Genomic DNA, 16,078 nt, shown 5'->3' on the forward strand with positions numbered 1-16,078 from the left:
CTCTTGGGACATTTTGGGTCTGGAGCTATGACATATTGGTGCCACCCTTGGACTGCCAGCTCCCCTGGGGACGTGCTAGCTTTTTAAGATGCGCTTCTCCATGTCCTTTCATATTATTACATCAGTGGTCAAATTATTTACTTTGTTCTGGAATTTAGTTGCAAGCTTTGTTGAACTAATAATGAATAACTTTGTTTTTCAATCCTTACCCGAGGATATGGTTTTTTTTTTTTTTTTTTTTTTTTTTCAGATTGGTTGAGAGAGAGAGAGAGAGAGAGCAAAAGAGAGAGAGAGAGAGAGACAGAGACAGAGAGAGACAGAGAGAGACAGAGAAAAACATCAGCGTCAGAGAGAAACATTGATCAGTTATCTCCCATATGTGCCCCAACTGGGGACTGAACACTGCAACCTAGGTATGTGCCCTGACTGAGAATCGAACTCACAAACTTCTGGCCCTGACTGAGAATCGAACTCACAAACTTCTGGTGTATGAGACAATGTTCCAACCAATTGAGCCACGTGGCCAGGGCAGGAATAATTATTGTTTTGTTTAGTAATTTCACAGAGTAACCTGCCATATTAACAGTGGAGTTTTTCTACTTTGTTTATAGCAAATAATTGTAGCAACATTTATCCTAATGAAAACCAATAATTATAATCAGAATTTATTGAGCACCTACTATGTTATAGCACTGTAGTAGACATTTTACATACATCTACAAGGCATCTCAGTTTGAAATTTGGGGACTGAATCTTGAGATTCATTCTTTCAACAACTATTTGTTAAGCATCTTCCATCTGTCAGGTTTCATTTGAGGCAATTGAGATAGATCAATGAGGAAACTAGACAAAGATCCCTGACCTGACAAGTCATATTTTAGCAGAAAGTCTAAGTGGGTAAGTGCCTTGGTTCAGGCTGTTTTAACAGAATACCGTAGCCTGGGTGGCTTATAAACAACAGAAATTTAAATCTCACAGCTATGGAGGCTGGAAGCCCAACAGTAAGGCACAAATAAATTTGACATCTGGTGAAGGGCTGCTTCCTGGTTTACAGAGAGCTGGCTTCTCAGGGTCCTCACCTGGCAGAAATGGGGAGAGACTTCTTTGGGTGAGCTCTTTGGGGTCTCTTTTCTAAGGGCACTAATCCCATTCACGAGGGTTCCACCCTTATGACCTAATCACCGCCCAAAGACCCCCACTTCCAAATTCTGTCACATTGGGCATTAGTTCCATCAGTCTATAGGAGTAAGTGATTTGCTTAAATTCACACAGATAACAAGTAGCTGCAGTGACCTTTACTAAGTTCTGGCTGCCTTGTGTTCATTGCACTTTCCTTTGGTGATCTTTTGGGGAGAATTTGCCACTTTTTCCATTTGATACAGTTTTATAGAACTGCTAGTCAAGGTATCCTGTTTTCCCTAGTTGAGCCGAGTCATATGCCTAGTTCATTGACTAGGCCAAGAGAATGCTTCCCCTTCCCTCCCCGAATTTTGAATCCTGTATAAAGAGAAAAAAAAAAAGTACTGAGAATCATTGAAACTCATTCTTCTGGTTTCCTGAAGACTTTTTAAAATGAAATCCCCTGGTGTGTCTATGATTATTGTCTTTTCCGAATTTGATTTGCCAGCCTTCCCATCAGTTCTGAGTGCTTCCCCATAATGGTGCATCATCATCATCATCGTCATCATCGTCATCATCATCATCTTCTTCTTCTTCATCTTTGCTTAAGTTAGCCTTAGTTTCTGCTGCTTAGCATCAAGGAACCTAGATTTGTCTGATTCCAGAATCTATCCCTTAACTGCACTGAATTTCACTAGCATACAGTTCACAACACATGGGAATTTCTGAGAGATTGTTCCAGTGATTTAAAAAAAAATGTTCTTATTGATTTTAGAGAGAGAGGAAGGGGGAGAGAGAGGGAGGGAAGGAGAGAGAGAGAGAAAGAGAAACACTGATTGTCTGCCTCCTGCATGCCCCCTGCTGGGGATCGAGCCTGCGACCCAGGTATGTGTCCTGACCAGGAATCGAACCAGTGACCTTTTGGTGCATAGGACGAGGCTCAACCAATTGAACCACACCGGCCAGGGCTGTTCCAGGGATTTTTGTTACCATACATATTCTGCTTTGAAAATTGTTTGAATCTAAACAGAGTAGGACACAATCAGCAGTGCTTCTTGGTATCGAGCAGGCCTTAGAAAGGATGAACTCTGCTTCATTGCTCTTGGGATATGGAACAGGCTACACAGAACACTAAATGAGCTTTTACACAGTTGGTCCTCCTAGTACCCTGAAGCATTTGGAAGATTTGGCAATGGTCTTTTGGCAATTACTTGCGGCTGGTGTGACATTTTTCCAGCCCCCGTGGGCCCAGTCCACAGTTCCCACCACGTCTGGAGACTTGCGTGGGCTCTATATTGCTGGCCACGGCTGTCTGTGTTCAGCAGACGCTACGAGCACAGGAAGAACAGCTGGCATTGCTGTCACTTGCAGGGATCATCCTGTATTGGTGGAAATAGGGAAATGCCGCTCCTAGCCTGCCCCGGGGCTGCAGCACAGTCCAAACACCAGGGCACTGCTCACAACCTCGGCATCGCGAAGGGTGCTCCAGGGTCACGCCATGAAGCGTCTCTGACTCCTGGTGGGAATTGGCTTCTTGCCTATTTCTTTCTGCTTGGTGGAGAAACTGCTGGGTGCCGGCCCAGACTGCTTTCCCAGGTCTCTCCATGGCTATTTCCTCGTGCCTTCTCTAGGAGTTTCAGACTCTGAACTTAGCTCTAGCCTCTGAATTTATCTTTTCATCTGTTTTACCAAAGAGCTAATTCCTGGGGTGTACTCTATGCCTGCAGAGACTCTCACTACTCTCTACCCTTGCCTGCCGGCCTCCTGATCCTGCCTCTGCTGCTTTCTCTGTTCTGTGCCACCAAAGAACTGTCTAGCCGGGCCGGTGTGGCTCAGTGGATTGAGTGCCATCCATGGACTGAGAGGTTCTGGTCTGACTCCTGGTCAGGGCACACGCCCAGGTTGCAGTCTTGAGCCCCAGTAGGGGTGGTGCAGGAGGCAGCCGATTGATGTTTCTCACATCCATGTTTCTATCTCTCTCTCTCTAAAAAATCAATACAAACATATTTAAACAAAAAGAACTGGCTCTACTACTTAATAGCTCCCTGTAGTGTGAGGGAAGGTCCAGCTCTCAGATTCACTGAGCTCAGTGCAAAGATACAAATGAGTGCGACATATTATGATGTCTAAATATTTACAATTTATACTTTAAGCCAATGCCCTGTTACATATCTCCGGTCCCCCTACCTTGACTAATATACAATCAGAATGACTTACAAGGTCAAGTTTCACTCCTGAACATGGCAACAGGGGAACCTGTGCCCGGTTCGCACCTTGGCTCCCTCTTCTTTCCTCACTGTGGCTCTGTCCAGTCCAGCTTGGGGACTCGTGTGCACGTGTCTGGATACCCCAGCCCGTATGTATAAACGCCATCCACATCCCCACAAACAGGCCTCTCTTGGCCGCTATTTGGACTTAGGGATGTTCTCTTCAGTGGGGTGCTCCGCTCTTGGGAGGCAGGGCCAGGAAAGAGGTCTGCTCTGGGAGACCCAGCTGGAATGAGCTCAAGATTATTTTGGCAGCGAATTCTAGGTGGTCTTGTGGGAGAAATGCCACCTGGGGGTGAGCATGTACCCTGGACTCCAGGAAAGCCTTGCTCCATGGGAAGGAACGTGGTCAGAGAAGGCCAGGGACCCTCTCCCCCAAGTCCACGGGTATCATGGTGAAGACGGTCTCGTTCTCCTGTAATGCTGGCTGTGCATTTCAGTTTAGCCACACTCTCCACCTTCATGGGGAACATTTAGAGCAGCGGTTCTCAACCTTCCCCATGCCGCGACCCTTCAATATAGTTTCTCATGTTGTGGTGACCCCCAACCATAAAATTATTTTTGTTGCTACTTCCTAATTGTAATTTTGCTACTGTTATGAATCGCCATCGGAAATAGGTGTTTTCCGATGGTCTTAGGTGACCCCTGGGAAAGGGGTTGCGACCCACAGGTTGAGAACCACTGATTTAGAGGCACATGATGGTGACAGGCATCTACATATCCAAGATGGAGGGAAATGTCAAATAGGGTGTTTCCAACCTATATCTCCGAAGGCGATGAACATGAAAGGAATCCCATTGTCTCTGGCTCTTGAGGTACTTATGTAAGTGATTTGACAAGCTGTTTACAAATGGCAAGCACAAGTGAGAAACAATTCAAATAGCAAATACATGGGAGAAAGCGCCACACAGCCAAAACATCTGGATATTTCACTCTGAGTTCCGTGCAAGAAATGACAAGTTGCCTTCCAGCTGCTCTGTTTTTATTTCATTTAGCAAACAGTTGTCACACATCTAATGTTTTGAATTCTGACTGGAAGGCGAGAGAGGAAGGAGGTAAAATTTGAGCTGCACGTTTTCTTACTGTAACGTGGGGATCATGTTAGTGTTTACCTCACAGGGACTGTATGAAGAGTAAAGGAGTAATGAAGGCCAGACACACAGATCATAGCTCAATAGATGTTAGCTATTCCTATTATTTTTTTCTGGGTAGAATAATAAGACAAAGATACAGAATATGAAGACAATAGCTTTGAAGAACTGGGAATGGGTTTTACACAAGAACAGTCTGCACAAGAGGAGTGACTGAATGTTAGTTTAAAGAGCTTATTGAGACCATACTGTATTTTATGAAGAAGATTACACATTGTTCCACAGGTGAGGGGGCACAGGCAAGGGGGCGGTAGGGCTTGGGTTGTGGAATTCATAACAGAGGGCAAAGGTTACAGTCACTGGTACTTGGTATGAAGTGTTAGGCAAATAAGTGACAAAAATACTTGAAGGTTTCTGGTTATTGCAGAAGCATGGATAGAGAGACTGTCAGCTGACATAGGGGATGACAGATGAGAGAAAGATTTGTGGGAGAAACCTGGAGTTTGAGACCTACGAGACATCCGGCAGAGATACCCAGTTGGCTGTTGGTAACAGAGAGATCAGGGTGGACATACAAACTTGGTGTCTTCTTAAAAGTCACGAGCAATGATTAGACGTGTCAGTGAGACTACAGAGCGAGAGAGAAGAGGCATAAAAAATGCAATAGAAGGAACGAAGGAGCAACAAAGGAAAAAGTGGAGGGATAATGAGAATTAGAAGAGATGATGAAGAAAGAGTTAAAGGGACTACAAGAAGAAGGCGGGGTTAGGGTTGGAAAGCGCCCAAGATGAGATGCTAAAAGGAGATAATGAAGAACTGACTGGTGGGTTTGCCTCGGTGGGAGGTCATTGGTGACCTTAGTGAGGCTGAGAATTGAATAAGTGGCCACAAGAGGAAACAGCTCGTTAGATTTTGTTACTGTGAAGTTTCTGGCATCTGTTTTTTTGTTGTTGTTGGCAGATTTGAGTATTCATGATACTGCTTTTACAAAAACAAAAATAAAACCATATATTTATTTGTACATGAATATATTTATATATTTGTTTCTCATGGAGATGTAGAAAACAGTACTTTGTGGTTAATAGTGGTTGTCTCAAAAAAAACCATAAAATCTTGGTTTGGTTTTATAAAGTAACATTATAATTATTTAGGTAAACTTTGATCATTTGTTCCTAATTACCATGAAGTAAAATAATGATTAAGATAATAAGTAAAAAATAAAAAAAATAGTGTTTGTCTCAAGGGAATGGGGATGAAAGCATGAAGGAGAGATATTAGTGATATTTTCTTCATAAACTTTGTATGGTTTCAGTGTTTCTGAGTATTTCTTTGGTCATAAAAATATTTAAAATATGACATTTACTAATAGTTGATAACTTGGAAAATTAGACTTGTGCCTGCCGAAAATAAGATGAATGTAATAAGAATAAATGAAACTACTGAGTATAAACCAAGCACACTGGGAAATGGAGTGACTGGGGATCGAAACTGAAGTGAGGATGACTTTTGAAGCTCAGGAAAAAGTAAAGACATCTCAAAGGAATATATATATATATATATATATATATATATATATATATATATACCTTTACATATACATATATATATATATTTTTTCTTTTTTAAATCCTCACCCAAGGACATTTTTGCATTCATCTTCAGATAGAGCGGGAGGGAGAGAGGGAGGAAGAGAGAGAGAAATATCGATGTGAGAGAGACACATCGACTGGTTGTCACCCACATGACCCTAACCGTGGCAGGGGACAAACTGCAACCGAGGCGCGTGCCCTTAGTCGGAACAGAACCCGGGACTCTGGTCCACGGGCTGATGCTCTAACCGCTGAGCAAAACTAGCCAAAGCTATTTTTTTTTAAATTAGGTAAACATTGCAAACTTTTAAGAATTGATTGTAAAAACCTCCTAACTAAATGTCGATGAGACACACTGCGGCAAATTCAGCAGAAAGTCTCGTGTCTTTATTCTGATTCATCAGGATCATGCAAGCTGTTATCAGGTGGGGAAGGGCTCCCAGCAAGTCCTGCTACAGGACATCTGCAACCCCTCCGTTTACTTTCTCTCCTTTGAAAGGTGACCAGGCAGGAGAGTCAGAAGTAACCCCGAGCATGCTCCTGAGAGGCAGCTTTGAGTACAAGGGAGCAATTGTCTCTTCTTCCTGGACTCACTCTCCTTCAGACCCAAGAGTTGTTGTTTTTTGCCTTGCAGATCGCCAGGCTGGTCTTGCTTCCTTTCTGCACCCCGAAGCATTTCAAAATAAAATGACTGTGCTCAAAGTCGTCTCAACTTCCCAAAGCCCCTTGACCGGAAAATACTGAAACAAAAGCCTCGTTTCACTGAGCCACCTGAAATCACCGTGGAGGAGATCTTGACAGAGAGGTGATGCTGTCCTTTGGCTCGAGATGAGCTCTTCTAGTCATTTCAGATAAAACTAGTATTTGATCCTGGCCTCCGAAATCATGCAAAAGAAGAATTTGCAGAACGTTTTAAAAAGCAGAAAAACCACAGACCGGATGATTTCAGAGCTCAAAGTCTAAAGCATTCATGGACAGAGCACGGTTCACCCACTGACTGTAGATCATATGTATGATTTGCCGACTTTGGACATTTGCCTTTTCTGGACCTTTCTTATGAATGGAATCACACAATAAGGGGTCTCTTGTGTCTGCTTTCTTTCACTTAGCATCATGTTTTCAAGGTTCATTAATGTGATAGCATTCCTTTCTTATGCTGAATGATATTCCACTTTGTGGAGGGATCACACTGTACTTATCTATCTGCTCATGAGTTGGTGGGCATCTAGATTGTCTCCACTTTTTGGCTCTTATGAATAATGCTGCTACGAACATTCGTGTGCAAGTTTCTCCTGGGTGTATACCTAGGAGTGGAATTGCTGGCTTGTATGGTAACTCTCGGTTTAACTTTATGTTGACAAACCACCAAACTGTTTTCCAAAGTGGCAGCATCACTTTACATTCTCACCGGGGTTGTACGAAGGTTCTAATTTGCCTCCTTGCCAAAACTTGTTATTACTCATCTTTTTGATTGTAGACACTCTAGCTTTTGCTACTTTTAATGACAGGTGTATGGGTTTATAACCCTTTGGGCTTTTTTACATCCTCACCCGAGGATATTTTCCCATTGATTTTCTAGATTGAGTGGAAGGGAGGGAGAGAGAGAAAGGGAGAGAGAAAGAAACATAGATGTGAGAGAGACACTTTGATTGGTTGCCTCCCACACGACCCCGCGCAGGGCTGGGGATCAAACCAGTAACCCAGGTATGTGCCCTTGACCGGAATCAAACCTGAGACAATTCAGTCCACAGGCAGACACTAACCGCTAAGCCGAACCGGCCAGGGCCCTTTGAGCTTTTTATAATTGGGCTTTACCAATAACAGTATGGAAAATGTCTACTTTGAAATTATGCTGTTTTGATGGAAGTTTTATCTTATAAAACTTTATGAAATAAAATGCAGCGTGAGATTCTTTTTCAGCAAAACCCAGCAGTCTGTGTGTGATGCATCAGCTCTGGATGAACTTGGCGAATGAAAATGAATTTGAACATGAACGAGAAACCTCTGGCACAGCGAGCTCTCGGCATCTGAGAACCGGGCTATTGGTGAGGCAGGAACCATGGGAGAATGTAAGCAGTCAGCACAGCCTCTCCAAAGGCTCTCTCTTGAAAAATGCAAACAATGATGGGCAGGAGCGAGGGTAATGCCAACTGAGAGCAGAGCTGGCTCCTGGTTCTGGGACCGAATGCCGACCTTTGGGTAGGACACGAGAACAAGAGAGCTCTGTGTGGATATCACGGGCATGCTCTGTCCTAGGCCGGCAATCTTCGACTGCAGGTAACATCTGGAGGAAGGAACGGGAGGCAGAGCCGCTGACCTCAGCAGCTGCTTATTGTCAGCCTGCCCAGTCACAGTGACAGCAGAGTTCTAATCCCACCAGGCCTCTCATCCTTACCGACCGAGGCCGCCCTCCAACATGAGCCCTGCTCGTCACTTCACCGTGCCCATACTTTTCTGCATTCTGACAATGTTGTCGAGTCCTCTGTCATGACTCAAGTCAACAGTACCCCCCTCTCTTTCCCTTACCTTTCCTGGGCGCCCTCGGGAACATTTATTCCTTACTAAACAGTCATCTTCAGTCTCTTTTCTGAATGATCCTTCTACCTCTTGCCTTAACTGAAATGGGGTGCTCCCTTGAGAACCCAGACTTTCCCCTTTAGCTCTCTCAAGCTGAGGCTGCTCATTCACCCAGTCTCAGGGACGACACAGATCAACATCTTCCCCAATCCCATTGCACTCCAGGTCACTCATGTCGTCCATGACTGCTGTTCCTGCGACCATATTCGTAGACTGGTCCTTGGCTCAGGCCTTTTAAATACTTTGACATTTTAAATATTTTTTTAAAATTGATTTTCTAGAGAGAGAGGAAGGGAGAGAGAGATAGAAATATCCATGTGAGATGAAAACATCAATTGGCTGCCTCCTGCACGCCCCCCACTGGGGATCGACCCTGCAACCCAGGCACATGCCCTGAAGGGGAATTGAACTGGGACCTCTCAGTCCATGGGAGGATGCTCAATCCACTGAGCCACACTGACTGAGCAATACTTTGAAATTTTAAACTGAAACGACTCTCAGCTACCCATGTCCAGGGCTACACCTTGGCCTCATCATCACACCAGACTTGTCCATCTCTTAAACCTTATATTCTAGTAACTCTCTGTTTGCCATAGTCTCCTGCTCAGCCCGCTCTCTCTTTCACTTGTTCTATGCCTGTTCTTTGGCTCACTGTGGACCTACTTTCTCACAGCTGAAATGTATAATGGTGGGGAAAAGTGAGGCTTTGGTTAAATTTTCCTGGGTTTAAACCTATCTTTATTATTTATTAGCTGTTTTTGTTTTTCTCATCCCTTAGTTGTTCAGAATTCTTTGAGTAATTTATCTCAGGAGAGATCCGTTTGGGCTCCTGCGTACCTGAGAACGTATTCTGTTACTTTCACACACGATGATTCCGATATGCAGATTTCTTTTGATTGTGACCCCGCCACCCCCACCAAATCAGAAAAACATGGTCGCACAGCACTTACTGTTGTGGAGGAGCATCTGCGGCCAGACTGTTTTCTTTCTTTGTAGCTAGTGGGCTGTGGTAGTTAGGGTTCCCCCTCCAGTCCTGATGGTTCCTCTGGGCAAGTCCACGTGGTTCTGTGGATCCTGGCAATGCCGACGCCACGAGGCCTCTGCCCCACTCCGCACTCTCTGCAGTGCAGGCTGAGCAGTCAGAGCCCGTCAGTGGAGAGAGGGGCTGCTTCTCAGATGGGATCCTGACTCGACCAGGGCCGATCAGAGCTCCTCTGGAATGGATCTGAGGAGTTGGGAGAAATGATGGTTTCTGCTAGGTTTGGTAACTAAGTAATGTGAGTCTGGGGTTACTGGTATCTCTATCTATCTATCTATCTATCTATCTATCTATCTATCTATCTATCTATCTATCTAATAATCTACCTACCAACCTACCCACTTACCTACTTTCATAGATATGTATATAGATAGATATAGATAAATAGATTTAGATAGATAGACACAGATAGATACAGGTATTGGTGGAGGTACAGATAGAGAGATAGATAGAATATAAATACGAAGGCAAACAGAGGCACACAGAACTGAGAACTGGGAAGAGAGAGAAAGCCCTGACGATGTCATTGGAGCCCAGAAGCAGCTGATTCTGAAACCAAATTCATTCTGACGTCCCAGAATCTCCCAGATTATATGAATAACAAAAATTTTTTTCCCTTAAGTTGTTTTTTTTTCTTTTTACGATGATTTGAATTTCTTTCTCTTGCAGCAGAGGGAGTTTTGGCCAGTAATAATGAATCCATGTTTCCCCTTTAAATATTTGTAGGATTCTTTTCCTGTTCCATGAAGTTAAAAAAAAAAATGATGGAGTGGAGGTATTGTCTCAGTGGGCTTGCCTGAATCTGGATAATCAGTCAGAAAAGCTTTTTTTCTATTATATTTCTGAGTACTGCTTTTGTACTATTAGTTTCTTTATCCATACCATATATAAAACCGGTGATTTATGTTTGTCACGCTTCTTGACATTTCATCTTCTTGCTCTTTTTCTCTGGAGTCTGAGAAAATTTCCAGTGTTTGTTCTTCATATCACTAATTTGATAGTCTATATCGTATATTCTGGTATTGACCTCTGCCAGTGAAATTTGTCTCCTATTATATTGTTTTTTTCTCTCCTAGATTATTTCTATATCAAATTCAGTTATAGTTAAAAATTTCTGCCCATTTCTCAGCCTCTATATTGAGTCTGCAATTTTAATGAGTCTATATCTTCTCAAATGTGTGGAAAGCACCAAGAAATTTACCTGATGTTTTTCTTTTTTTCTTTTATCCTCACCTGAGGACATTTTTCCATTTTTTTGTTCAGATAGAGTGGGAGGGAGGAAGGGAGAGAGAGAGAGAGAGAGAGAGAAACATCGACGTGAAAGGGACACATCGAGTGGCTGCCACCTGCACGACCAACCAGGGCCAGGGACAAACTGCAACCGAGTTACATGCCCTTAGCGGAAGCTGAACCCTGGTCTCTCTGGACCGCAGGCCCACGCTCTAACCGCTGAGCCAAACTGGCCAGGGCCACCTGATGTTTTTCTTACTGTTATGAATGTTTTTCAAATGCATCTGATTCATCCGCAGAGTATTTTCATAGACACCTTTTTTTTTTCTCTATGTATATCTTCTTGAATAAAGAGAGGTCTGTTTGCCTGTGGTGTTTACCTGTTTAATCATAAGAAGGGTGGCCGGATTATCTTGGATCTCCTCCCCGTATATCTGATTACTACTGGAATAATAATGAGCTGGAAGACTGACTGGCGGGTGTTTACATCACCAGCCCATTAAGGTGAGCGGAGGAGTAACTCTTGGACCCTAGGCTAGCACACGGGCAAGAACTTGGTGTTTGTTTATCTTCTTTCTTTGATGCTGTTGTGCTGGATGCTATCTATTCGTGCATAGGGCTCCATGTGGCATGGCTGTGTCTGTCCCCCAGGCTTGTCCTGCTGCCCAGTGCCTCAAAAAGAACTCTTGCCTCACTGGGGAGTCTCACCACCCTGCTGCTTCCTGTTCGGTGGAAAACAGCATGATGCCTGGGACCTCCTGACAGAGCTGCTTTGGGATGGTCAGGCCACAGCTACAGATACAGTTCGAAGGTGCCGTTCCCTCTTCTTCCCCGTTGCCCTCCCCCAACCCCGCTCCTCACATTTATGAGTGTTCGCAGGGTTCTGCCGGGACGTTGTCTGCTTTTTTTTTTCTCATCAGAGGATCATAAATGTTGTCTCTAGGTGTTATCTTTCCATCTGCTTTTATCTGAATCATTCAGAAGCCATACAAAAGCATTCCATTTTAATTTGTATCATGGATGCAGGTTTTCTTTTCCTATGTTTATATTCCTTTCCCCATTTTGATGAGATTTGGGGCAAAAGGAAACATGGGCTAGTTTTCCCAAGCCTCTCTTAAGTCTCTCTCCTTTATTCCATCACCACTGTGACTGCCTTAGCTAATACCTGGTCATGTCTAAGTCTTCAGTGCGCGAGTCCCCTATGAGATCCGGCTGGCCCCCTGGTGCTGGTGCTCAGTTGAATCGTGGCTTGGCTCCAGGAGGTCTTTCATTGTGTTAGAATTGTGTTCAATTTCAAGAATCCAAAAGCCCCTCCACTATTGCCTAAGCAGAAACAAGAAGTCCAGGGAGGTCAGTGCAGTACTGGGGTGGGGGTGGGGGATCACGATGCCACCAAGTGCAGGTTCCTTCTGCCCTCCAGCCTGCCGTCTTCAGTGCCGTCTGCTGCACCCAGGCTGCACGCGTATTTCCAGGATGGAGACAGTGGGGAGAGGAAGAGGCTGCTCCCAGAAACTTCTGTCTACATTTCTTTGGCCCTGAGTGTATTCATGGCCACTCCTACGGATGGGAGGCGGGGCAATTGAGTCCACCTTTTACAGTTTCTGTGGCAGAATCAGGCAAGGAAGAAATGGGTTGGAAAGGAGGCAGATCAGCTAAATCCTGTTGTCTTCTCTGGAGATCAGGCACTTTCAGGGAGGTATGGTCCAAGACGCTGGGGAGCTTACCACCTTCTTCATTCCTAACATTTATTGGCCAGAGGACACCCTTCTGCCCGTGCACACTCAGGGCCTCAGAATGGTGTTTTTACGCAGAGGGGGAAATGGTGGGTGGGTGCAGAGTGGTTCTAAGTGGGTGTTTATTTTTTCCTGATCAAGCAGCTCCAAACTTCTGTGTCTCCAAATTAGGGGCCATGAGTGTTTCCCCCTAAGTTTCCTCCACGTTATCCCAGCGCACCGCACAATTCTTCTGAGAATAGTGAAATGTGGATTCAGTTGTTGAGATTTGCACTAGGAGGTTGGAACTATTCCTTGGATTTTACATGGATTATTTTCGTTCAGTAATTGTGCGTCCTTCCTTCCTTCCTTCCTTCCTTCCTTCCTTCCTTCCTTCCTTCCTTCCTTCCTTCCTTTCCTTCCTTCCTTCCTTCCTTCCTTCCTTCCTTCCTTCCTTCCTTCCTTCTTTCTTTCTTTCTTTCTTTCTTTCTTTTTCTTAAAAAATATAGTCCATTGTGTGGAGGAGAGATTTGTAAATATGTATCTGTGTCACCAGCTTCCCCAGAAATGTCCCTGGTTTTCAGATGTAGATGATGTTGGGGCTCTACAGCTTCAGGACCCCTATTCCCTTACGGTAGTCCAGCAGGGCCTTATTTTCCTTCTTTACCTGCTTCGCTCTGACTGCTCCTGGCATGCTGGACCCCTCCAGACACCGTGAGTGGCTTTCCCCATTTCTTTGTGTGTCTCAGTGGCCACAGCAGGTTCCCAGTTGCAGCCCAACTTCGGAGAAGGTCAGAGAATGCTAATGGGACATTTAGCAGCAAGTATTTCTGTGGAAAACAAAATTGAATTGACAGGAGGAGAAAATGCAATGGTAACTTAATGTAGAAATGGTTCCAAGTCAGGACTGCCTGTTGTATTAGTGATTGATAGATATAATTAAAGGTATTATTTTACAAGAAATAAGGAGGGAGTGGTGGGTCATTGTAGCATGCATCACCGGACACATTCCCTACTGAGTACTTCTTTTGCAATATGCAAGCTAGATATTGAATGTGTTTGATAAATATGCATAAAATGTGTACATTAGAGTTCTGTTGGGAATTTGAATTTTGAGACAAATTTATAATTTTGGGATATATGCTGCTACAATTATAATTAAAAAGTTTTTAATACATAGAACTATGGAAACATCAATCTGCATCAATAGTATTATGCATTCTTGCTCCTGCCACCCCTCCCCCACCCCCAGGAAGTGTGATAAAGTGTTTAGAGACATTCCTTGGTTCCTGACTCTCAGTTTCATCATTACAGAATGGTCATAGTGACATATTTCAGACTTGGAAGTACCACACGGCAGGATGCTGTTTGTAAATTGCAAAGCACGATATATGTGTAAATATGTATTACTTTGTAAACTGCTTTTTCATGTAACAAAGCTACAACACATTTTTAAATTGATGCATGATATTCCATTACATGGATGAACTAAACATTTATGTTGATATATATATATATATGTATATGTGTGTGTGTGTATATATATATATATATATATATATATATATCAACATAAATGTTTAGTTCATCCATGTAATGGAATATCATGCATCAATTTAAATATATATATATACACAATATATATATATATATATATACACAAATATATATATACACACACACACATACACAAACACACACATATATATACAGAGAGAATGAGAGAGATATCTTTAGATATCTACCTACACTCTCTTAGCAAATTTCAAATATACAATACATGCGCCTCTTAACGATGGGGACACATTCTGCGAAATGTGTCCCTGGGCTATTTTGTCATTGTGTGAACATCATATCATGCACTTACACATGCCTAGATGGTGTAACCTATGCCACACCTAGGCTGTATGGTATAGCTGGTTGCTTCTAGGCAGCAAACCTGTGCAACATGTTACTGTACAAAACAACATGAGATTAAATCAAGTGTAAGAAAAAACGGCTCAGTCAAGAGATGTGGTGAATACGAAATATATGAGGCTGCTGCCCACGTAACACGGCATACTGACTCACAGCAAACGTTTTTTTATTTAGTAAGTAGAAAGTGCATGTTAACCACATAGTTGTTTGTTGTCATTATCAAGCGTAGCTACCGTGCGTACTGCATGAGCTGTACGTTCACATGCCTGGCAGCGCAGGGGGACTGTTCACAGCAGCATCTGCACGAACATGTAAGGAACGTGTTGCACCACGACCTTACGTGGGCTGTGTTGTCACTAGGCGATAGGAAATTTTCAGCTCCATTAGAATCTTGTGGGACTATTGTAGTATAATAGTAGGTTGTTGACTGAAACATCGTTAAGTAGCTCATGACTGTACTGTTAACTATAGTCACCATTCTGAACTTTGCACCCCCAGACCTTGTTTCTCTTATAACTGGAAGTTTGTACCTTTACCACCTTCACCCTGGTGGGCTCCTCCCCAAACAACAATCTGTTCTTTGTATCTTTGAGTGTGTTTGTTTTGGTTGGTTGGTTGGTTTTTAGATTCCACACATAAGTGAGATCATACTGGGTTTTATGTATTGTTATAGTTCATTGTAATGATCACTTATTGTTTGCAGAATCACGAAAAGCTGTTTTTATGGTAAAACCTTACTGCCCCCATCTGCAATGTAAAAGATACTACAAATAAGAGAATGAGCAAAAAGACCTATTATCTATACATCTTTTTACAGCATGCATGGCAAATGGGGTAATTTATTTAAAACACAAAGAGATTCTAGCTTGGCAAGAAAGAACACAAATCAGCAGTTTTTTGAAAAAAAGAAAAAGGGCAAATATGTAAAAAGATGTTCATTTTTTTCCCCCTTTATTGATTTTACAGAGAAGGGAAATGAGAGGGAGAGAGAGATAGAAACATCAATGAGAGAGAACATCGATTGGCCGCCTCCTGCATGCCCCCCACTGGGGATCAGACCCACAACCTGGGCCTGTGCCCTGACTGGGAATCAAACCAGTGACCTCTTGGAGCATGGGTCGACGCTCAACCACTGAGCCACGCTGGCCAAACAGATGTTCATTTTTTAATGAAAGAAATACAATGAAAATCATAATTTATTTTTTCACTTATCAAATTGGTAAAGATGAAAACATTTCAAAATATTAAGCATATTTGAGGATGTAGGAAATAGACACTCTTTAAGAACATATAAATTGGTGTGACTTTTCAGGAGTCAATTTTGCAATGTCTTAAAGCATTTCAGTATGAATTTTGACCCATCATTTTCACTTCTAGGATTTTGTGCTATGAAATACTTAATGAATATAAACAGAGAGTGGTACAAGGACGTTCACTGTGACAGTTACGCGTAGGCACGTGCCAGCAAAACAAATAGCCACACTGTGAACAATCCATGTAGCCTGTGCATCTCTCACCATGGTACTGCTCACATTAG

This window comes from Molossus molossus, unplaced genomic scaffold (assembly GCF_014108415.1).
Source record: "Molossus molossus isolate mMolMol1 unplaced genomic scaffold, mMolMol1.p scaffold_m16_p_14, whole genome shotgun sequence".
In the NCBI taxonomy this organism is placed as follows: Eukaryota; Metazoa; Chordata; class Mammalia; order Chiroptera; family Molossidae; genus Molossus; species Molossus molossus.